Below are 26,207 nucleotides of genomic sequence, written 5' to 3' on the forward strand. Positions count from 1 at the left end.
CATGGCGTTAGCAATGCCAAGATCATGGGTTCGATTCCCAGGGTACACACAAAACTAACAATAAAAATAAAATAAAAATTATACCTTGAAATCACTTTTTTATCCCTATGGATAAAACCGTCTGCCAAATGCATAAACGTAAATGTAAACCTACCTACCTACCTACCTACCCACTCACCCACCCACCCACCCATCCATCCATCCATCCATCCATCCATCCATCCATCCATCCATCCATCCACCCATCCATCCATCAATCCCACCCTGCCATCCATCCATCCATCCATCCATCCATCCATCCATCCATCCATCCATCTTACCCACCCGGTCACCCACTCACCCACCTATTCATCCATCCATCCATCCATCCATCCGCCCACCCACCCATCCATCCATCCATCCATCCATCCATCCATCCTACCCACCCGGCTACCCACTCACTCACCCATCCATCCATCCTACCCACCCGGCTACCCACTCACCCATCCATCCATCCATCCATCCATCCATCCATCCATCCTACCCACCTGGCCACCCATTCACCCATCCACCCATCCATCCATTCATCCATCCATCCTACCCACACGGCCATCCACTCACCCACCCATCCTTCCATCCATCCATCCCACCCGGCCACACACTCACTCACTCACCCACCCACCAATCCATCCATCCATCCATCCTACCCACCTGGCCGCCCACTCACCCACCCACCCAACCACCCATCCACCTATTCATCCATCCATCCATCCATTCATTAATCCATCCATCCACCCATACATCCATCCTACCCACCCGGCCACCTATTCAATTTCATCAATCCATCCATCCACCCATCCATACATTAATTTGCAATTTGATTGAATTGATTTAGACTGATTCAAATCAGTCTGAATCAGTGTAATCAATGTATAAACTCAATGTATAAACATAGTCAATGGTGATCTATATTGTTAATAAAAGTCTGGTTGACCGAAATAAATTGACTAAAGGTATGAAGACAATCCAAGTTAATATTGAGATATCTCTGAGGCAGAGAACATTGCCTGAGATGTATTCCTACCAAACAAGAAATCCAACCAATTGCTGAAGATATTAATTAAGTCAGGTATGCAGGGGCATCCAAACACAAACATGACCATATGTTTGCCCGAGGGTTCAGTTTGGCAACAACAATTATTTTAGAGCACCTGGCAACCCACATCATTACTGTGAAAAAAAAAAAAAAAAAGATGCAATCAAAGTGTATGGTGACTGAGGATACGATTCTGCCAAACAAATTTCAGGGAGGTCCAGAACAACATGACAGTTGAATAAATGAAGACAGATGGGTGAACTATCCCTTTAAATATCTTAAAGAAGGCATTGAGATTCATTGTCACGACTGCACTGACAGGCAGGCGTCAGATTATTACTGCAGTTTTAGTCCACATCACAGCAGGATACATGAGGACTACAGAGATCAGGCCAAAACACCTGCAGTCTTCTGTGGAGGTGGATTGCACATGCAGAGAAGGGAGAATTGCACAGCAAAATAGAGCAGCATGATGTAAAACTGTGCCTAAAGCATGCCAGCGTATCAGCAATAACAATGTTATTTGTATTATTATTATTAATACACATGGCGTGAAGGACACTAGGGATTGGCCTCATCTGTCTGAACACACAAAGTTGAAGGAAAAAGTCTTTCACTGTCAGAGAACATCGGAGAACTCCTTTCATTGCATTTCGTCATTCACCTTGTAATGAACCATCCAGTGTTCTGTAAGGCAAACGCTTACAGGTTTAGCTTGCAGTTTTTACAGTGAATTTTCAGGTCAACAGTTCTGCGCCTTGGGATTAATACACAACAGACAATGAATACATTAGGAGGCAGCAGGAAAGAAGATTTCATCTAATCGAATGAATCGCAGGTGAAGATTATTCGGCCCGAAGCCTTGGCCAAGCGCAGAGCTTTCATGGCACTTTCCATGAATTTCCCTTACTTTATTAAATCCCAAAGCACAAAAACTATGTATCTGTAGTGAGAACTATTAGATACTGTATGTTACATCCTATTATGCAACATAAGATTAACATAACATGACAATTCGGTTTATGCTATGTTTGGTATTAACTAATTTAATAAGTGTCCCACATTTTGCTTTATCACCGGCATGATTTTCCAAATATTACATTGGAACATACTTTATAATTGTGGCACCCAGGCCATAAAATCAGTGGAAATACTGTAATAAAAATTTGGGAAATATCAGAAAATCTGCCATTTTTTTACTGGACTTTTTTAATAATAGGATCAAATGGGCAGATAAAATTCATATCAAACTTTATTGGCAAGATAAATTCAAGTGTACATTGCCAATGCATTATTAGTCACAATACATTTAGTTTTTAAACAAAGTTTAATTTTCCGAAATTTAAAATCTCAGAACTATTATTTTCTGTGGGTACCATTCGCCCAAATGCTGGGTCTCTCTTGTGCGGTTTCGCTTTTGACACTGGTTCAGATGACGGTGACCATACTTGTCCACTTGCTCATGGTTATCAAAGCTGAGCGGGCATTTTCAATACATCCCAATGGGAGCCGAGTGCCACGCTGGTGAGATTGATTGTATTAAAAACACCCGCTTAGCTTCGCTCACCAGGCACCAGTGGGCACGTTACGTTAGTGAGTGATTCCGGGTGATGTGAAGAGATATGGCACTTTTCCTGTATCTCTGCACACCTGACTCACCAGACTGTGGGCGAAGTCTCCATTATCCATACATTAAATCCACTAACGTGTTTATTATGGCAGGGAAATGCGTTGCAAGTCAGGAAGAAGCGTGCACAATTGTGCTCACACAATCAGTTTCTTATCTCCAATGTAAGCCACAGGAAGTGGGGAAAAGATTTAGTGAAGTTTCAGAAAGTAAAAAAATGGATACTGCATTAATTGTGTTATTTATTTATTTTTTGACACGTTAAACAGTCAATCCTTAATTGCGGAAATTAACATGTTAAATTTCCCAATTCTAATATATATATATATATATATATATTTTATTTTTTTTTATTTTGATGTTATTTTTTGCACTACTGAGTACTGGTCGGCGCTGCACTGTCTATTGTCCTGTTCATTGTCAGTAATTTGTTGTACTGTCCCGTACTTTTTGCACATGTTTGCACGTGCACTTTATATAGGTATATATAGGTAGTTTATGTAGGTATTTTATTTCGTTGTGTTGTCTCATGTGGTCCTGTGTTGGTCCTTTGTTGTTTTTATGTAGCACCATGGTCCTGGAGGAACGTGGTCTCGTTTTGCTGTGTACTGTACTAACTGTATATGGTTGAAACGACAATAAAAACCACTTGACTTGATTTAAAGATATAGTTCACCCAAAAAAGCATTTGCGACTGAAAATAACTGCGTTCGACTGTGAAAAAAATATATAGGCCACCGGTGCGAGTGACCCCATTGAAGCTGGGGTAGGAGAAAAAAATCCACTGCCATAGACTAACAGTGTCGGAGATAATCCATTAGGTTTGTATTTAGAGGTTTATAATTATTGTTAAAAATAGTTTCTCCTATGGAGATAATTAATGGGACTTGTGCGCTCTATTAAGAAGTCTAAAAGGGCTCTAGTGCAGGGCTGTAGAGTGACAGTTTTGCTTGCATTTGTTATTAAATGCAAAATATGCAACTACCTAATCTATGCAAAAACAAATGCTAACCTGTTCACATAAGAGCTAAGTTGCTATTATGGCACATATTTAGAAAGTATACTTCGTGTCACCTAATAGGAGCATTGCACACTATTCATTATGCTAATAAACATTTTATGGAACATTGATCATCTGATGTTCATTGCACATCAATATAACATATGCTAGTGGAAAAAAACATTGACAGCCAGAACACTTGCTAATGAGTCAGAGAGACTAATGATAAAAAAGGTACTCAGCTAAATTTCGTTAAGCAAAGTAGAATTTCAGAAAGCACTTCTTGTGGTACAATTGGTCAAATTCTTGAATTAAGTTTAAACTGTGCAACTTTTTTTTTGCAAGGTGTGGAAAAGTCACAAAATGCTGCAGAACAACTTAAAAAATTTAGGCTGGTTATGAAACACCAGTTGTGACAGATGGAGCTTCCACAAAATACAGCAGCAAGTAGTTGTCCAATTAAGTGAACCGTACTTCCAGCAAACATTGCATATGGTGAATCATACAAGCTTTTTGTAAAATATGCAAAGGAGTAAGCTAAAGTAAACTATCACAGTTTCATAACAACGTTTTGACAAAAGTTTCCTGGTTGGTCATAAATGAGATAATAATCATAACTGTACCAAGGCCTGCGGGGTAATGTGGTATATAATGTGTAGTAGAAATGTAGTAATTAGAATTGAGTGTCGGTTTTATATTAGTTTTGAGTTTTTTGTTTTTTGTTTTTAACTGAAATAGCACTCGTGGCATTTATTTGAATAATCTTTTAGTTTGTGTCCATTAAGGTTTTCAAATGAAAATAATCTGATGAGAATAAGTATATATCATTTGATACATATTGAACTCACTGGTTTATCTAACTGGGATTATATTATAACTATTTAATATATAAACCATTTTCTCTTAGAATTTCCAGTAAAAATAACATGTTAGTGATATTACATTCCTCTGACTTTGACTTTGGTCACACTGCTCAAATTCAAGTTATATACCCTGAAAACAAATCTTAATAGCTTTTGCAATTTTACTTTTCAAGTAAATGTATCAGCTTTAAGGATGTTTATAGATTTTTATTGGAAACCAGGACAACCCACAATTAGGCTGCTGTAATTGATCTATCACTCTGCAATAAATTGAATGGCATCTATGCTAATATTATTTTATTTGTTTCCATGTCTCAACCTCGGGACTCCTATCCTGAGGTCATCAGAACCAGCTGGATCCAGCTCCATTCCTGCTTCGTGTTGGACTGCACTGCTACGTGTTGCTGTGTGATGATGACTAAATGCAGCCGGTGCCAGCCAAACATCACTTCGGTCTATTATGATGGACTTCAGAGGATGAACTGATGCCAACACCAACCATAAGACATGGGATACCTCATATGCCATTGCCTGAACCTTGGACATAGGATGGACCAGACCGAAATTACCGGCCATGTTGAACAGCGATGCACCTCACCGAACTCTGCCTACATCACCTCGGTCTATTGATGGACTACACACTTGAAATGGAATACATAGACTAACAATTAATTGCCAACAAAACCCTTCATCAGCCAACTAACAAGGACAATTGCATCTATGTGAAATTCTGCAGTTAATCCAGGATGAACTTCAAAGACATTAGTCAATAATCTTACAGTTCAAACTAAATCTTTGTTTAAAACACTGACCCTTAACACTTACTTAGTTGAATCATTTTAAACCATGACTCTCACTATACAGAAGTAATATTGGCATTATATTCATGATGTTAGCCTGAGGGGAACTGGCCCCCACAGTGAGTCTGGTTTCTCCCAAGGTTATTTTTCTCCATTAATCAACATCTTATGGAGTTTTGTGTTCTTTGCCACAGTCGCCTTCGGCTTGATCACTGGGGTTATAAATACAATTATTATTTTATTATTTATTTTTAAACACAATTAACAATCGTATTTTATCTAATTACACAATGATGATTCTAAGACATTATAGATATTACAGTTTTATCTTTTGTTAATGCCTGATCTTCTGTAAAGCTGCTTTGAAATGATGTGTGTTGTGAAAGGCGCTATACAAATAAAAATGACTTGACTTGACAAAAATACTGATTAATTATTATTATTGTTATTATTTATTTTTTTGCAGTTCTCACGGTTGTCTTACCTCACCTTTTTAATTTATCAATCAGTCCAATGATGTAAGGATGAGCTAGAAAGAAAGAGAGAGAAAGAGAGAATTTTAGATGATTTGAAGTCAAGATGTGTCTTTTTGTAGACAGGCCTATGGATGTAGCAGAGACACAAATTAAACAGATCGAAGGAAAACATCAAATAGACAAAAACAAAGAACCACTTACTCGCAAAGTCAGACTACAATGAATCAATGTTGCTGCTCTATTTCCAGCATCTTAATGCCGTGCAAGCCCATTTTAATGAAAAACAGTGAGAGCCAACCTTTCCAAATGACAACACAGCTGAACCCATATCCAATATCACAGGTGTTTTTTGTAGATTGATTGCAAAGCGAATCCTCTGTATAAACGGAGGATCATGACAGCAATTTCTGCAATGAATAAATGGATCAGTTTCAAATAAAGAGACTGTATCCTCTCTAAGTACACCCGAAAGCTCTTAGACAGTCATTTTAAAATTGTTTCAAACATGATTATTTCCATGGGAGTCCAGCTCGCCTGTGGAAGCCAACTCAGTTGATGCCTTTTTGCTTTCTCTGCCCATTTAAAATACAAGAAAACAAAAACACGGAGCAACAAAACTGAAAGTATTTGAATAAGTTAAAGCTATGGGGAGAATTAGGCATGACAGGAATTTATTGGGCTGTTTGTAGGGGGCAATTGTATTATATCTTAAATGTCTCCTGTACACATGTGCTGTTTTAATATTTGCGGACATCCAATTTTTTAAAGACAACCAAAGATGAAAATATACAAACAAACAGGCTCATGACACATTTTTCAGTATGTCAATACACCCTAACATTCTGGTTTAAGACACAAACTTAAAGCCATGTTGCCATTCTGTTCCTTAGAATGACTAATACGGTAAATTCTTGGGTAAACTGAAAGATAGGCTACACCAATATTTTAGGGTAGAATATAAGCGGCAGGAATTTTAGCACATTATTAAATTCACTATACTTTATTTAAAATTGGCCAGTGTAACAAGTTCATTTTTAAATGTATGTATCTATCTCAATTGTGAGTTTAAAAAAGTTGCATGCGTCGTCATTATATGTGACCAATAAGATGGCTTTAATGTGTTTTTTTATAGCATTATTATGTCTGTCAGTGTCTGCACATTCCTTATTTAGGGCGCTTGGTGTGCGCCTCTTATTAGAGAATGCAGTTGCTAATATTAACATGGTTCCCACTCTTTTTAATGCACAATTTTCCAGGACATTTCCAGCACAATTTACCCAGCCAACAATTTATGCAAAAACACATTTAAATCAATCTTTTATTTTGCCATTTCTGTGTGTTTTTGATGGTAGTTTCTCACCTCCAGATAAGCAGCCGAAAAGCTGTGAATTTTAACTAATATCACACGAGCAAGAGTGCTATATGGCCCAACATCAGCACTGCTGTGATTCGGCCGCAAACACGAGGCCACAAACTGAGTGCTGAGTGCTGTAGGTAATTACAGCAGTGCTGATGTAGGGCCGTATAGCACGATTGCGAGTGTGATATTGCTTATATACAACAGTTCAATGAACAATTGCATTTTAAAAAATTAGGAAAAACCGATTAAGGTCATAAAAATGCATTTGTTCAAGGAACTACTTTATTACGCTACGGATCATAATCTGCCGTTGCTAGTTCAAAACAAATGATGCGTCCAAACCTCCATTAGTAATTCAAAAAGTTCACTAAGAAATAGTATCACGGCTTGTGCTGTTTCTAAAAAGTTATTGGATAAACAAGGATGGATTGATGGGTGTGTGCGTGTCTATGTGTCTTTGTGTGTGTATGTGTGTGTGTGTGTTAGAGAGAGAGAGAGAGAGAGAGAGAGAGACGGAGAGAGTGCGATCACCTGTTGCCACACCCAAGCAGAGATGCTGTCAGCGTTTTGAAGTTAAGCATTCTCAGCGGAAAAATAGCGTCCAAGCGGGGATATTTCTCCGTATTTCGTGGTAGCTGCGCAAGAGTCGATCACTATAGAAACAGCGTTATCCTCCGCCATTTTTAAACAGTGTGTATCCAATGTGGAAACTCGGCAAGCGCCTCGAGTTCTGTAATCAAACAGTCCTTCGTGTCTCTCAGCTGCAATGAGCCTTAATCCTGAAATTGTTCATTTAAAGCTGTTTAAAACAATGTCCTAGCTTAAGTAATGTAGTGGTAATACGAGCGATCATGGAGCGCTGTTCTATGTAAACAATAACTAGCGGATTCACGTCACCAACTGGCTCATATTACACACAAAAATTATCTTTTGCCACCACCTGCTGGCTAACATATGTAATTTCAAAAATAAAGCCAGTAACCCCTAACAGATATTCACTACACTTACACTTTAGTTTAGAACAGCGTGAACACAAGCGGAGTGACACACACACAGTGAAGCGTCCGACTGCTCATGCTGTCAGACCATCAGTGTTCATGGAACGTCTCTCATCCAATCAGATTTGAGGACTTGAACTAACTGTTGTATATAATAAAATAAATACACAGCTTTAATTTTCATCCAAATATGTCATCTTCCATGACATTCTGAATTGTATAGCTAATGCCAGTTTTATGATTATATTCTGTGAAAATTCATTCTAATTCATGCTCTGATTGGTCAGCCGGCCCAGTCTGTTGTGATTGGTCAATGGCTTAGAGCGTGTGTCGGAAATGTAACGCCTCTTACCATATCCGAGTTTCAGCTCCCGAGGCTTCCTGAACAGTGCATTCCTGAAGCGGGCATTGTGCAAATGTGTTACATAGTGACGTAGCTATGTCATGGAAGAAATGGCTGGACTGCAAACTAGGTGTTTCAGGCAGTTCAAGAGCAGTGTTTTCTGTGGGAGAGTGTAACTCCCTTTGGTTTGGACTTCGTAACTTTGCAGAACTTTTACATGCACACACAGCTATATTACACACTATTGGAAAAGTAAAATCCCAAAAAGCAAAATAGGGCTTCTTTAAAAAAAAGAAAAAGAAAAAGCGGTCCAACCGTCATCGTTGTCTAAACTTTATAACTCACATTTTTTTGTGGTTAACACAATAGCAATGTTGGAACAAAGAATTGTATTTTATATATTTTGCACTATATAAATTGAGAGATGACAACAAGTGAGCAGAGAAAGTATGTGACAGCAACCAAATACTCTTTGGGGCCACTGAATGTAATAAATGTTTGATGAAACACCTCCATCAAACCTCCAATTAAAGACGTTTAATTATTCAAGATATTGATATAGTCAGAAGTGCCCCTAATTTAAAAAATCACACCTATGGATCATGATTTTATAATGCTAATGACTCTACAAATCAAACAATTTCACAGAAGGTAAGAGAATTAGATAAATGGGAAAAGTGTACAGATGCTGTAGCAAATGAGTTTCATCCATTCTTCTTTGAAATGTAATTAAAAGATGTAGGGCATATGGAGACTGTTTTAAATGGGTCTGGTTCATTTAATCTCAGCTGTAATTGCAATGGTCACACAGACAGCAACTACACTCACTCGCTGGACATCCGTCAGTACAAGGACGCTTGAGCGTGATGGGAAAAAAGTGCCTCTTTGTTCCCGGGAGGGTACTATGTCTTACAGGCTCCATTTGGTTAGGATTAGGTCAGGGCATCTGCTGGCTCCCAGGAACAATCTGAGGCCCAAATGTACAATGGGCACGCTCGAGTAGACTTGATTGGAGGGAAAGAAAGAGAGGGGAAAATATGGAGGAATGTGATTACTGATTGTACACCTCTGTGGTGTAATCAAGGAACGGCAAAGCTTTACGGTGTTTATAGTGCAACAGTGCTGAGTTCACTCATGACTGTCAAATCGTCAATGTATATTATTCAATTAGTGTAAGATATTACACTGCCCACTTACAGTAGAGAGAAAGAGACCATGTGACTGACACGTAATAAGATCAATCAGTTTGTTTTATTTTTACGTGCCGTTGGTGAAATCTTTTTTCAGTCAAAATGATGGACATCTTCTGGAATGATCTGTCAGTGCTTTTAAAATGTGGAAAATTTTTCCAGAAATGAGCAAATATGTGTGTGTAGACTTCCTGATAAGAACAGGAACCATTACATTTCTGACCATTACTTGCTACTATGCACCTAAAAGTAATCTCTGAGTATCTTTTAAAGTGCTGATGCCACTTCCTCATAAGTGCTCAGTGTATCAGCCCAGTACCTTGTAAACACACCATGCATCAGACAGTGGGCATGAATTTATGATGGTGCAAATGTGATCAATTAAAATCTCAGCAAAACAGCTTCAGCCTTATATATAATACACCAGAACCGGTACAATGTCCATTGCCAGCTCTTGTGTTGGATCAGAAATGACTTCCCATGAGTGACAAACGGATGGGTAAGAAACTCCACACATAACACTGAGCGAGAACAGTGATGCAATAAGACATGACCATTGCTGTCTCTTCTGAATAATGTATCACAACAGTGCACATCCTCATCTCGCAGGAAATGTCAGCTACAAAATCACAATCCAAATGTCAAGTAAACATGAATCTTCTTTGAAAGAGAATTTGGTCCAGGCTCGGAAATATTGCTTTATTTCCTCGAAGGCTTGGGTTGATAAAACATTTTTTTCCCCCATTGGCTCGACTGCATATTCTCCCACAATGTGGCCATGAAATCTATACCAAAAGTGTACCTCTTAATAAAGATAAGTGTGCTGGCTTGTTTTGAGGCATGTTGTATTTTCCAGGCTGTGGATTATCGTCCTCGAGGGATGTCCCTGGAGTCTTCACACCCTCATTTAAACCAACAGCTCCTGTCACAAAGATGACTAAAGCCCTACATCTCTGCCAAATTCTACCACGCTCAACCATTTCAGTGAGTAGCTCATTTTTACTGAAGGTATGCCAGTGTAACAGTAGTCTCACAATACCTAGTTGCAGACACACTGCTTCTTTCATTGACCATTGAATGTAAATTAAACACAAAACTGGAGAGCACCTTCTCAATCTGGCAAGCTCTAATCTAATTGGCCGGTTGATCGCAACTTCTATGAGTAATGGTACATACAGTAGGTTATTTTATCAGTTCACCTCGAAACTAAGTTGTGTTATCAAGGAACCAGGCTGATAAAATGAGTGTTTTTGAGGAAGAACTAGTCACTGGATTTACCTAAATTTACGGGGTTAAAGATGGGTTCTTTAGGAATGGCAGAAAATAACAGTTATCAATGGGTGCTTTGCTCAAATTGAGCTGAAAGTGCCAGAAAGTGCTGTTTGTGAGTTTGAAATGCCCAGATTCCTACAGATTATTGAAGATTTTAGCTTCTATTAACTTCCATCAGGATCGTTGGATCAGGAAAAACTCAGGATTTTACATAAATTATGATAACTCACAGATCACCGTCACTGTTATCACAGTTGCACTAGTAAGACTCATGCTCTACAGTAGTGGTGGTGATTTTGATTCCTTTCTGTGACTCGAATCTTTTGAATCCGTTCACCCAAAACATTTGTTTAGATTCATTGAATGATTAATTTATTGACCTTTTCTGAAAGTTACACCTTTGCGCCTTTAGATGATGCCAAATGACCCAATGAACCTTTTTGAACCCATGAACCAAAAACAGAAACATAAACAAAAGACTAATTATCCTTTATAAAAAGTTATGTCTACAATTCTACTTAGAGTGTTTAAGCATCATAAGTGGCGTTTCCATGCAAATGACAGAAAAGCATATCTACCATATTGTGAACTGCTGAGAATGACCTTTTATCAAGCTATACAAAGACAACAATACTAGCTTGAAAATAATGATGAGTTTTAATAATGCTCGGATGTTCACACATCTCGACAGATGGCGATTCGCTTCAATATGGGTGACACTGTGTCAATGCTGCCTGATTGAAATAACACCAATTCCCCGGAGAATTATGCAACTGCAAGATCCTGTTGCACCTAAAGTTGAAGATATACAAGTCGGAAGTCCGGCCAACACTGGCAACCGAATGCTGGCCTGCGACAAAGAAGCAGGAAGCGGCATTAAACACAATGGAGATGCGAATGCCTCAATGAGCACTGGGGATTAAATTAATGAATTGTATGGCAAACACTGACGTATGGAAGGTACTAGGTGTCTCCCCGATCCAAGACAAGATGCACAAGAGGCGCCTATATGGTGGTATGGCCATGCCATGCAAAGCGAAGAAACATCTGTGGCAAAAACATCAATGAGGTTAGATCCAGCTGGCCAGCTTCCCTGTGGTCATCCCAAGAAATGTTGAATGGACTGTAAGCAAGATGACATGCATGACACTGGAGTCGACCAGGAAGACCCTCTGGACCACAGGAAATGGAGAGCAGCTTGCAAAACAACAGACCAGGCACTACGGTGGGAAAAGCGATAGGTAGATGTCATATGTCCTTGTAATGTGTGGTCATCCCTCACTTTTATTCATAACTAATCTGGACCCTTTTCTTGTTGAACAAGATTGACAAACTGAATGAACGACATGCTGCTCCTCCTCTTGGTCAGCCGGTTAGCAGATCCTCGTTCATAATGACTCTTTCATTCATTCATATCTCTCTTCTCTTCTGCAGATTTAAAATCCTTTAAAATCAAAATATTTTGCTTTCCAGTAAATATTTTTTACAAATAAATAAAACAAAAACTATTAGAAATATACTGTATATTATTTTCAATAATTTTCTATTAGATTATGGATTGGGGAGCAAAAGGTTTTCTTGTTTTAAAGGGGATGTGTGACCAAAAAAAATGATTTGAGAACAACTGCGCTACATGGCCACACACTAAAAGAGCTGCAGCGGTGGAGAGATCATTTATTAGCTCACACACCCCCTATCGAGGACACTAAGTGAAATCAGCATGAAACAGAGCTGTTCACAATCAATTTCAAGTTCAAGTCTTTATTTGCCAAAACGATACAAATCGCCTGGAATTCATTTTAGTGATTTGGCTCACTCAGGACAGTACAAGACAGTATTGGACCAAAATTACAACACATCATCAGACATAACATATACAATAAAAACAAAACAAAATCAAAAGACAAATACTTGGGTTGCTACCAATGGATAAGTATAATAAATGATCAAATAAATAAATAAATCAGATAAAATGCTAATGCATTTAGTGATACTGAGGACATAATTGTGTAAGCAGAGCAGATAACGATTGTTGGTGTAAATTGAGGGACCTCACAGCTTGTGGATAAGTGCTATTTGAAAAATGGGTGGTTCGGGATCTGATGCTTCTTAGCCTTCTACCTGATGGTAGAGGAATTAAAAGGGAATTAGCGGGGTGCAAATAATCTTTAAGTATTTTCAGTCCAGTTTTAAGTAGACGGGTGTTGTAAATGTCACAGATCTTAGGGAGGTCCAACCCAATTATCCTTGACGCTGTCCTAACTACCCTATTCAGTGCATATTTATCCTCTGCTGAGCAATTATCCCACCATACAGTGATGGAGAAAGTAAGTGTGCTCTCTATCACAGCTCTGTAGAAGTGGAGCATTCCCACCTTGGACACCTTAAATTTCTTAAGTTGTCTTAAAAAGAAAAGTCGCTGGTGAGCTTTTTTAACAATCTTGCTGACATTGGTCTCCCATTTAAGGTTGGAAGATATGATGGTCCCAAGGAACCTAAAACTTTCCACCCAATCCACAGTTTTGTCCTTGATGGCCAGGGGCTGGAGCGACATACTATTTTTATTCCTAAAATCAACAACCATCTCCTTGGTTTTGGAGATGTTAAGGGACAAGTTGTTGATTAAGCACCACTCATCAGACTCTGTAAATCTATTTCAGACATTTCTAATAAACATGAATATACCAACATGATATATGGAATATATATGACCTCATTCTGATGTTTTTAATGGAATGGTTCACCCACAATTTTTAAATTCTGTCATTATTTAATCCCCCTGTTGATCTAAACCCATATTACTTTTTTTTCTTGCTGGATGTGATTCTTAAACAACCCGCGCAATGTTTTGATAGAGCCACAGGTGATTTTCAGAGGAATCGAACAACAAATGACTTAACATTATTGGGATACAAGAAAAAAATACATAAAAAAATAGACACACCACCTTTATGTTTTGGTCTGTTCATTACACAAAGCTTTCGTATGACTTTAGAAGACTTGGAATATAGCATATTTCATAAAGACTATTTTATAACACTTTTATTTTATTTTATTTTATTATGTGTTTTGAATTTTCCATGTTCAAAACAAATTATGATCAATCGACAGCATTTGTGGCATAATGTTGACTGCAGCGAAAAAATATTTCAACTCGTCCCTCATTTATTTAAAAAGCTATAGCCACAAGACATAAACATTAAATGTGTTACCATCACTTTAAAGTGATAAAATCGCTTACAAACTTATCTGTGTAAAGTTATATCTAATATAACAACTTTGTTGTCATAATGATGCAACACCATAAACCCAGCAATCTGGTAAACATCTTCACTCCAGTAAATCCCTGAATTTATCACATAAAAATTATGTAACCACATAATGTTTACATCTTGTGGCTATACTTAAACAGTGAGTATTTTAATGTTAATGGATTTGCCCCAGTCACTTCTGTTGTGTCTCACTGTAACCACATTTTTTGCTTTTATAAATAATGGTTTGCTACTAATACTGTTGATTGAGCTTAACTTGTATTGAACATGGAACATTCGACACAGGCTTGGAACAATGATGACAGAATGTTTATTTTGGGGTGAACTGTCCCTTTAAATTCTAATTTATACCTACTGGGCGAACAATCTTTGCTTAGTTCGCCTACAAATGATGGCAAAATTCAGTGACATTTATGTTCTGCCAATGTGTTCGTTCATTTTCAAACAAAACAGAAGAGCACAGCAGTGAACGTGTGAGTGAAAGAGAGACTAGACGATCAGTCCTAAAGCCCATCACAGTCATATTTGTTTGAGTAAGTCTAAAAACCTCAAAACAAGTTTACACTAATCCACTGGGACAATAATGTAAAAAATGTAACTTATAATTTAGCAAGTGCTGCCTTAATGTCTGAACAGCAGCGCATATCAGAGGCAATAAAACCAGGTTTTCACAAGAGATTTACTGATATTTCACTTCATTTCACCGGGAAATCAACAGGGAAACAAAGCAATAAACCATTATCTGCCACAAAAAATAGTCCTCAAACTGCTACCTTGTTTACAGGCCAAATAAAACTATCAAAGATATGCTTTTATATACATACATATTTTTCCTCAAGTGTGTTGAAATCCAATATATAAGAGATAATGTACAGTTAGCCTGTGGCATTATAGCCATCACTATAATTAGTGACGAGCCTTACCGCTCTCCCTCTCCCGCAGACCAACACATGACCATGCCCCCCCAATGCCACATAGCCTTTTATCACCATGAAGGGGTTTGTTTTACAATTACGACCAGCAGACTGTACATCCCCATTTATTACATCACTATTTAAAGTGTAATTATTTAAATAATAGACTTTAAATATTGATCTTCAAGTTATTTGATTACTATATAAGAAAAAAAAACAAAAAGACACAAAACACCTTGGCAACCGCATAGCAATGACCTGGAAACCACCCAAAACAAACCAGCATCATGTTGGCAGGTTTACTTTAGGAAATATAAATATTATCCCTTTAACCCAATGAACTACTGTTATGACACATAATAAGCATGCACGTCTGCAATTTGCAAAAAAAAAAATAAATGCAATTTGCGACAGAGAGCCTAGCCGCAGATGAGCAAATGCAATCACGTTCATGCAATCTAGCCGTTATGTCTCTGTAATTGCTCAGTGGGATGCTACAGGCCTACAGTAATGAGTTCTGGTTACACAGATGATAACGTGATGCACGTGTGCATAAGTCACGACACAGGTAGTAAATGCATATGACTGTTAAAGAAAGAATTTGTTCTTTAAACCAATGGTTCTAATTGTGTCACAGACAGCAGACAATGAATAATGCTAAGTGCAAGTAATAAACTGCAACTAACCATTAAAACATGCACAGTTAGGATGGCTAAATAAATAGGCTCATTAACTTTTAAAAGGGAGGAGAAAACATTCCCATATCTTTTGTCGTTGATGTCAAAGACCATCTGTCCAATTTAACTCAAAGGTATTTGACTCAAATTCATCTGCCATTTGGTAGACACTAGTCAAAATAAGCAGATGCAAAGATGAACAGATTGTGTGACATGCACTCTTCCTCAAAAGCCATTAGCAAAATATGCAATGTGAAATAATATATGACCCAGATTACTACACATGAAATAGTTGACCACAATGTGTTTTGTTCGGTAAATTATTGGCTGCCGAGAGCATAAAAGTATCAAAGTTCAATTCAAAAGCATTTTGAAACCAAATACTGAAACTATAAAGAAAATGTCCTATTGATCCTATTTTATATTTTTGCATATTTTTGGCCCTATGCAATTCTTGATAATATATTGTCTTGTTTGGCAGAGTTGGGTTGTTACTTTGTCCTGGAAAAAAAACAAAAAAACAGTTGAGGACCACTGATCATGATTACATCATCTGCACAAACATTTACCACAGCCTGAAATCAGTAGCTGGAACAAGACACAGCTATATGTGATTAAAATACATCTTTGATTGTGCCTGTTGGCTTCTCTCTAAACCCTCTGGAGTGAGCTAATAGGATCTAAAGACCACAGTGAAATTTTATAAGTCTGAACTGCATTGCCTCATTATCGGGCTGCACCTCCATGGAGAATGCTAAGCAGGCCGTTCAACACCGTATGGTTGTACGACTCACACATTCATCAAAGGGAATATTTCAAATATGCGAGCACAATGAACTTGGAAACGTCAGTTGTCATTATGGTTATTAAGTACTTCAGGACTTCCGTAAGATCAACTTAGAGCTGCTTTCTTTTCAGTTTGCACTGTCAAAGGAATATGAAGATATATACCAAGGAAGTAGCCAATCAGCCGTATTGAGTCAGGAAGTTTTTTTGCCATTCATTTTTTCCAAAGGAACTCCATTAAATACTTCATTAAAGAGTTATAAGCCATGAACCTAACCAACCAGCTTCTAGGTGAATGAAAATATTGTGAACTTCTATTTAAAACAAAAAAAGTACTTGAATATTAGACAGAAAAGGTACAACTTAACATCTTTCATTGCTGGAATGAAGTACAATCCCATGAACGCTTAATAGCATTAAAGCTATTCAAATATGAAACTGTTCATTTAAAGTAGTTGATTATAAGAATAGAATCGATATATTTAAAGTTTATTGCTAAATCTTGAGATACATGAATATATATAAGTAGTTTGGGAGTTTAGCGAGACTACCTTGATTGTGTCAATGTGTCATGGGAGTGGGCGGATGCTGATGGGCTCGTTTGCCATGGTTTATTTGCCGCAACGTTCTGATTGGTGGATCTCTCGCTGCTGGATTGTGGGTAGTGTAGTTCTTCACAACAAGGGCCTAGCTAGGAAATTACATTTGGGTGGGCCTCAATAAAAATGGATGGGCCAAGGTTTTGCTCACTATATTAATTCATTTTTTTTTTTTTACCAAATTTTACTTAACAATAAAGAAGCGGCACATTCAAACAGTTCTTTCACACTTTCAGAAATCAGAATTTATGCATTTTTTTAACTATTTTAAAATATATATTTGAAGTCAAAGAATAATCTCTAATATTCTGGGTAGGCCTTAAAAACACCTTTTTAATGAAGAACAATTACTTGTACTGTTGGCTTCAGCAGAAGCACATATCATTGAATAACAACCTCTGAGCTCAAGGTAGGTCTGTCTTTAAAGGTTTATAAATTACTGTTACTTATCAATTTCCCTATAGACAAAACTTCTGGAATCAGAGTGTTGCACTCTTTTCAGTTATAACAGACCCTTTACAAAGCTCCACCCTGCCCTAAAGGAATTAATCTGAGATTTCTGTAAACAGCACAATTTCTTGTAATATGTGCTCATAAAGTGGTAAAAATCAAATGGATACTATTTTTATGTGGGCTGGAATGATGTGTGACACAGCAAAGCATTTATATCATTTTCTTAGTAAATATGAGTATATGTTGCAGAGGCTTGATTAAAAACTGCAGAGATGAATCAGAATCATGGCAAATGCTAATCACAGTCAACGGAAAAGAGAGGCCTAACTTGACAGTGATAACTACTTAAGACATCAGTGTAAGTGAACAGAAATGTAAGCGCAGCGTAGTTCGCAGGTGCACATCATTACACCATTAGCTCGGAAACCTGTAGCCAATCAAATGTAAGCCATTGCTTTATAAGTCTGTTGACAATCTATCAGATTGCTGTTTCAGTGTGCTACAAGGCAACCTCCACCACCCCACCACCACCAGTTGAGTCCCATCCTGCACGGGGGTAGGCTCCTCGCCCCTGCCTCCTATCTCCGGCAGGATATGACGGTTCCGAGTACTACAACTACTACTCTTATGCCAAAGAGAGACATTACTTTTCTGTTTTATATTCAGCAAATAAATGTCATCTTATTTCACTCAGTCTGCGAGTCTTCCTAATAGAACTGTTCCTTATGTTTCTACAATATATAATGATACTGTGAACTCCATATTTACTTTCAAATCTACCATGAGCTGATTCATTATGTACATGAATCCACATTAAGTTATTAACATCAGTTTACCATGGAATTGAGGTTATACTTGCTTATTTGGGAATGAGGATTAATACATAGTTTAATTAACAGCATGCACTTCTTAGGATTTATTAAAAGATTTGAAAAGTCCAGAGTTTCCCGAGTTTAGAAATCTATTTCAAAATAAACAAAGCTCTAATGTCGAATGGAAACATGTCCACACCAAAAGCTCTGTTGTGAACTGAAAAACCAGACTGCATGCAGACAGTTCGTTTGTACTATGAAGATGACAAAGTAAGTGTTACTTGCACTGTGTGGATGACGTACCAGCACATGGAAAACCGTAGAAAATTGACCTATAGAGTTTAGGTTATATTAGAGAGCAATAGCTATGATCGTCCGTACTAGGTGCTTGATTTCCAGAGAAAGTAGAAAACATTTTGACATGTCTCCAAACTAAATCACAAACACACACACAAGCATACTGAAGTTACAGGAATGAATGTTCTGATCTTCACTGATGTTGCACCGAGTTAGCTTGCATAGTGCTCATACAGCAGATCTTTACCCAGCATTCCCTTGTCGTGCCATGTTAAGGGATTTACACTTGCCATATGCATAATACATCCATGACTGGCTCCAGCAAATTCTGTGCGATCCTACACTCTGGAGATCTGAGTCCTACATAGGAACATGAACTGAAGCTCAGCTGGGAGCAGCAGCATCGAGAGAGCTTGATTCTCTACAACATGTTTTCTGCTACAGTATAGAAGTTTCACAAGGCAGACTTTCACGATCACTAAATCACCGGTTCTCCCGATGGCCAGTCCACCCCTGATCGGCTCGAAAATGCATCAGCCCAAATGCCATGTATGCCAGATTACCAGTCCAGCACTGGCTGTGACACATTTTTATGTGAGGTCAAATGCAGTAGCTTAGTGTGAAAAACTACCAAAGACCAGTAACAGACCAGAGTTAAAAATATCAGTTGTTCATCCAAGTATCAGTGTAGACCTCTCTGGAAAAGGTTGTATAGACGACACCAAGACATTATTGGAGCATGTGTGCAGACTTGTGCTCTAAATAGTTTTCATGCTAAATTGACAATCAATAAGCTTTCATCTTCACCAGATTTAAAGATTACAAAAGGTCACATTTAAAGGCTTGGACAACATGGCACCTTTTTAAAATGCATTTAGAAATTTCTAAGAACATAGATATCTATAATGTATATTATTATTATCAGAGACTATTTTAGTAGAGATTGGCCACTTCTATTAAAATGAATGGGAGAAATAGGAATGCCCAACCAAGAAGCTCTAATGCCCAAAAGTCAACTGATGTAGAAATGTAAAAAGATTTAAAAATGTTTGATACTATTATTAGATATTACATGCATAACAAGATAAAGCCAGGAGCAAGTATCAGGTACATGTAAAATGCAAAAATCTGGTGGTGCATACAGTTGCGCATTTAGTCAAAATACATGCTTCTCAAACAATGACTCCCTGATGCTGTTTATCCACAGGTGAGGCTAGTGCAGCGTGCTGAGCACTCTAATTCAAAGTGCTGATAGTGTGCAGCTCAGACTGAGAGTGAGGGGAGCAAGATAAGAGAGGATGTAATTAAGGTTTCATTGGCTCACTGTTCCCCAGGCCTGCACTCTACACACTAGATCTAACACACAATGCGCTGATACGCAGGGTCCGTACACTCTGTAAACAGCTGGGTTCAGATGCACAAATGCTAAAGGTTACCTTGATGATGCTGATCTGAGAGCAGTCATGTGGCATCTATTTGAGATTGGGAACAGGAATGATAATATATATATTTGCATAACTTTCATACCCTCTGCAGACCAGAGATCAGAATTGAAGGAATTTAATAAAGGAGATTGCATAATTGTAAGGTCATTAGTACACCGGCTGCAGCTAAGTGCCTTCGAAAAGAGCAATTACTGCTGTCCTTCAGATCTACAGTAAAGAAAACATTATGTAAAAATGCTAGAGTTAAAAACGGTTATTTGGTAAACTGTAGGTAGCCATACCATATTAATTTATCAAGATAAATATAATATAACCCTAAAGCAAAAAACCTAATTGTTAACCATAACGCCAACCCCTGAAACCTAATATAAGTTTACTGTAAAATGTGTTTTCTGGAAGTACAGAGTATGAATTACCTCAAAATTATAACAAATCAAATATTTAATATTTAACAAGACAATACATGCACATTTACAGGAACATTATTGCATCACTTTACAACTTTGAGACATTCCCAGAAGTCACACAGATAATCTCAGGCTATTGTTTTATTTAAATAGCTCAATTTCTATTTTTTTCATTGGTTATTGAACCAACACCCTGAATGCTATATGGTTCATTAGTTACATTTTATGTTGTTTAATTGATGTTTAAGCCATGACTAGTCTATTTTTACTTGTGTAGCTCTTTTCACAATACATATAATTTCAAAGCAGCTTCACATAAAATACATTTATTGCATTACCTCACTACATACAGTTAAGTTAATCAAATATAATCCTGAAGCCTAAATCCGAACCCTAAACCCTATACTACCAAATGTATTATACTAAAACACTATCATACTATACACTATTAATTTAAAATATGATAAACGTATGTTTTTTTGGAAGTAAAAACCTTATAAATGTCCTTATAGTTTCATTTTTGTTATCAGTTATCAGTTTTTTATCATTGTACGGTAAACACTGAACACAGTCTATAAATGTATTATTAATCAGGGTTCATATGGCCTTCTATTATGCACCAGATAGCACATTTAAGTAGTTCAAATGTTAACATTATCAGTTAATATCATTATGATAGTGTACAAAAAATCAGACGCTAGTTTTTTACTGAACTGTATTTGTTTAGATAAGACATACGGTTTACCAGTCACCATGTATGGGTTTGAAAATACCACACAATGTAACATCAAATCAAGGCTTGAAATGGCAACTTGTTTATTGCCAGTCATCTTGATTGCGTATAATTAGTTTCTGATATGAAACGTCACCCTGTTGTTCTGCTAAGCTGTCCTCTTTCTAAAGCGAAAGAGGGAGAGATTACTGTCGCCCCAAGCCTTGAGTGTCCTTTTAAAAAATCTGCCAACCCGCAATTACATTGATACATTTTCTTCATGCCATGACAAGAACATGCCCTACAATCAACTATTAGCATTCTTGAAGGAAATACCCAAGCTTGCAAGGTAGCAAAGTTTTAGGGTTCATTTAAACTGTATTTGTTGTTCTGTCTGTCTGTGCTGTTTTTTTATTTTGTTTTATTTTTTGAAGCCCTGATGATTCAGACGCTGTTGATATGTCTTGCTGTCATTGTGAGATTTCATCATTATAAAGTAAAAAAAAAAAAAAACATAACACGCTTAAGACTGAAATTACCTAGACAGTAAAGTTTGAATGGAGCCTATATGTTGAGCCAGGGGTGGGGAACCTTTTTCCCATTAAGGGCCATTCCAGTATTTACGAGATAATTCACGGGCCATTCAATTGCTTGCAATTTCTGATTGTGGGTTGAAATTAACTTATGCATTCTGCATTCTGTTATGTGCTCTCGCACCAAGAAAAAACACTAAAAGGTCTGTCTATTATACAATAGTTTGCGTTATCATATTTTATTTTATTTTTATTTTTTTATTGTAATAATTGTATTTTTTATTTATTTTTCAATCAATTGAATCGAGGCAATTTTTTGGCTTTTTAAATAATTTCTCAAATGGATAAAATGGCCTTGGGGGCCTAATACGGCCCTGAGGCCTGACGTTCCCCACCCATGCATTAAACAATCCGGGCTGAATTAATTGCAAAGGTTTAATACTGAGGGTTAGGGGTTAAGAAAAAACCCTTAGAATGAATATCAAAACAGTGTAATAAAGTTGCCAAATTATCTAAATGATCCTCATTTAACCAGTTTACTCAGTAATATTTTTTTACTGTCTTTAAGATAGATTAATAATGAAAGCCATTGTTCTTTAATTGACATTAAAGAACAAAATGATTTTGCTCTCTGTTTGTCTGCCTTTGGCCTCCGTTTTGGCACTTGGCTTTGAACAGTGAAGTAAACTGCATCAGTTATGTCCTCTGAAATGCAAATTGTTGTACTAATCTCTGCCAGTGTAAGAATAGAAAGATTTAGATTGATTATGAGCTGCTTTAAAAGGTACTTTCTGGCCAGGAATTTGTTTTCCAACCCAACTGTGCGAGTTTTTTTTTTTTGTCTTCCTCACAATGGAAAGATTTTTTTCAACATCATAATTAACAAAACAATTGTAACAATGAATAAAAAGACTACACACAATGTAAGATCAGTACTGTAATTAAGTCTTCAGTAGGTAGCATTTTTGCAGCCTGATCTCATGAAAATTATGTGACTGTGGTGACATTTTTGCAAAATTACACTGCATGGTTCTTTCATATATCGCAGCAGTTCCAAAGGTGGAAAAAAGCGCAACCATCCATCACAGTGGGTTAATAAAGGCCTTCTGAAATGAACTTTTCACACATGCAAGTTTGTGAGAACAATATTAATATTTATTTCAAATATTTTGATGGATGGATGCACTTTTTTGGGCTTCAAAATCTAAGATACCATTCACTCCCATTATAAAGCGTGGACAAGCCAGGATATTTTTTAATATAACTCAGATTGTATTTGGCTGAAAGAAGAATGTCAAATACACCTAGGATGGCTTGGGGTTGAGTAAATTATGGGATAATTAAAATTTTTGGGCGAACTAACCCTTTAATGCTCTTCAACAAAAGCAACCTCCCTACCCTAACCTTAAAGCTAAACCAAACCGATAGTGTCAGAAAATGCAAATGCGAGAAGAAAAACACAATTGCTGAAGCAAACATGTCATTTTGTGGTGCTTCTATGACACATTCGTTCATCACTTGAGCAACCACACAATTTCATTGGACTTGAACAAAATGTATAAATGTATCGTCATGCACTCTAGTAAAAGTGTTTAGATGTCATAGCCTTTAGTGAGGCACAGGGCGAAAAGTGTTTATAAACTGTTTTCACTCATGATTTGTGTGAAAGGGAGTAAAAGTCGTAGTTGTAGTGCTTCTAGTGTTCATTTCACCAGGAAACTATCAAACTAGTCAATTAGTTAAACTACTAGTCAATGCTTTGGGCCTGTGTTTATTTGTGAATCACATGACTTCAAATCATGTTGGGATGATCGTATTAATTCGATGACTTCACAAAAACGTCACAATATGATAATTTTGCATTCTTTTTTGCCTATGCAGTTCAATGTTCGATTTGAACAATATTGTTGTTTACTTTCTTATAATAAATCATTGTATTTGGGTAGCCACTTGACATCCAAAGGAAAATATGGATCCTGCTGCAAAACCAGCTGAAAACCACAAATCTTAAGAACAGGAAAACTTGATATGAATTTCTAAATTCACTGTATTTACATTACATCATATACAGCAGAAAAGCTCTGAATATAGGCCGCGGTATCACTGCAAATACATATGATACACAAAAAACTGTGCATTTGCAATTCATAACCCTGTAATGCTTAGAGATAATAGTGTATTGAGATTCAAATGACACTATTCTAAAGTAAACATGTTCACAACTGTTCTTAAATGTAATGCAGCTCTACAATGTGCATAACTGACTCTTGCACAATGCATATTTAATATTTGCTTTGGCCCTTTGTGAACACAAAAAAATGGGGCTTGTGCATCTTGATATTATAATCATTCACTTGGTCTCCCAACAGATTCCACTATGAGCCAATGTGTATAAAAGTGCGTAACAACTCTCATAACTCAAGACATTACAAAAAGAAATGAAGCTTTTCATTATTTCCTGTGAGACTTTAATGACCATGTTTATGAATAAACACAAACAAATGAATTAACAGATATTTTATAAGGATGTTTCTTCAACTTTTGGCACTTTTAGGACTGTAGATTTCTAGAAATGTAAGCGCAGCGTAGTTCTAGCGGGAAGACTAGCAGCTGTACATCATCGCACCATTAGCTAGGTAACTCCCAGCCAATCACATGTAAGCCATTGCTTTATATGTCTGCTCACAATCTATCACATTGCTGTTTCAGTGTGCTAACACGGCAACCTCCACCACCCCACCACCACCAGTTGAGTCCCGTCCTGCTCGGGGGTAGGCTCCTCACTCCTGCCTCCTATCTCCGGCAGGATATGACAGTTCCGAATACAACTTCTTCGGACCGCCAGACATGCTTCATCGATTATGTTTGACATGCTGCTACACAATTAGACATAAATGCAATCCCCGTGTAGCAGATCTAGACAGATGGAGCTGGGGAGGAGATGGGTTTCAGAGAAAACTTTTGCAGCATGCTGCAGTGAAACCGGCTTTCTTGCAAACTGAGTAAATTAAATGTTAGGCAAAGAAAGAGTATGCAAATTGATTAAATAGATGAAATGTCAAAGGTGTCAGCTTACACCATGTGAGCCGATTTGCTTGACATATCATCGAGCTGATTGGCTAAAAGATAAATTCAAAGAACCTATCAGCTTGCTCCATTTAGAGTTTCATGCCTGAACTTAATAATTATTATCTGTAACTCAGTTGGTAGGGCATGGCGCTAGCCATGACGAGATCATGGGTTTGATTCACAGGGAACCCACAAATTGATAAAATGTACACCTTGAATGAACTGTAAATCACATTGGATAAAAGTGCCTTCCAAATGCATAAATGTAAATGTATATAAGGGGAAAAATTGTTTAGTGTGGTGGAAATGATGCCACAACTGTGGGGCAGTCATAATCTTTGACAAATTGACAGAAATCATTATCACACAATAAATATTGAAATGGTATATGTACATTTCACTCTTTGTTTAGATTATCGTAGTTTTTCAAATGTAATAATTTGTATTTTTATAATTGGGTTTTCAGAGTTTAATATTGAAAGAGTGGGTCTTGGACATACTACAACAGTAAAATCTATACATAAAATGCTTATTAAAAAAGTACCAAAAATAAATTATGAAGACCTAATAAATATTCAGTTTTAATATGAACTTAAATACATATAACAGAAAGAAAAATTTGATTATTTTTTTTTTTTTAAATAAACCACTAGGACATAAAAGTGCCAAAAGTCGAGGAAACACTCATAAATATTGTTACACTCAATCAATCAATTATAATGCAGACATTCATATTTATAAGCCAGCTGGGATTCAATTGAGAAAATGAGTAGTGTGTGACAGTACAGTTACCAGTAAGTAAACAAGTAACGTTAAATGCGAGTGACTAATATATCAAGTTCACCACAGCAAAGTCTATACAAACCTCCCTATAAATTTAATAAAGCTTGACATCTGTTTGTGTTTCTGTGGCTCGTTTGCCTTCGTCTCTGTGGTAAGATTAAAATGACGAGAGGCTCCTCAGAGACGACTGCTAGCAGCTGTCTGGACCAGTCGCCGTGCAGAGAATACCACCATAGAGACAGAGACACATGGCTACTGCTGTGCAGCCCAACCACGCTCCTACGATGCGACAAGCTCTGCTTGGAAGTTCTAGCATGTCAGATGCATACATCGGCAGGAACTAAATGTGTGAAAGTAGAATTGAAAGCTCTACGGCTCTGTCACCTATTCAGATCGTTCACAAATGCGTACTAATGAGGCAGTGGAAGTTCTCTGGTGTTCAAC

At 37.3% G+C, this 26,207-nt stretch overlaps 1 protein-coding gene across 1 annotated transcript in view; it reads right to left on the bottom strand.

The window, feature by feature from the left end:
- LOC127659220 (beta-1,3-galactosyltransferase 1) overlaps positions 1-26,207 on the bottom strand; it is a 173,109-nt gene that overhangs the window by 17,926 nt on the left and 128,976 nt on the right. The window contains exon 2 of the mRNA XM_052148939.1: positions 5,855-5,894. The gene's annotated coding sequence lies outside the window, so the exon portion shown is untranslated. The remainder of the gene's footprint in view (positions 1-5,854; positions 5,895-26,207) is intronic.

Source organism: Xyrauchen texanus, chromosome 18 (assembly GCF_025860055.1).
Source record: "Xyrauchen texanus isolate HMW12.3.18 chromosome 18, RBS_HiC_50CHRs, whole genome shotgun sequence".
Lineage (NCBI taxonomy): Eukaryota > Metazoa > Chordata > Actinopteri > Cypriniformes > Catostomidae > Xyrauchen > Xyrauchen texanus.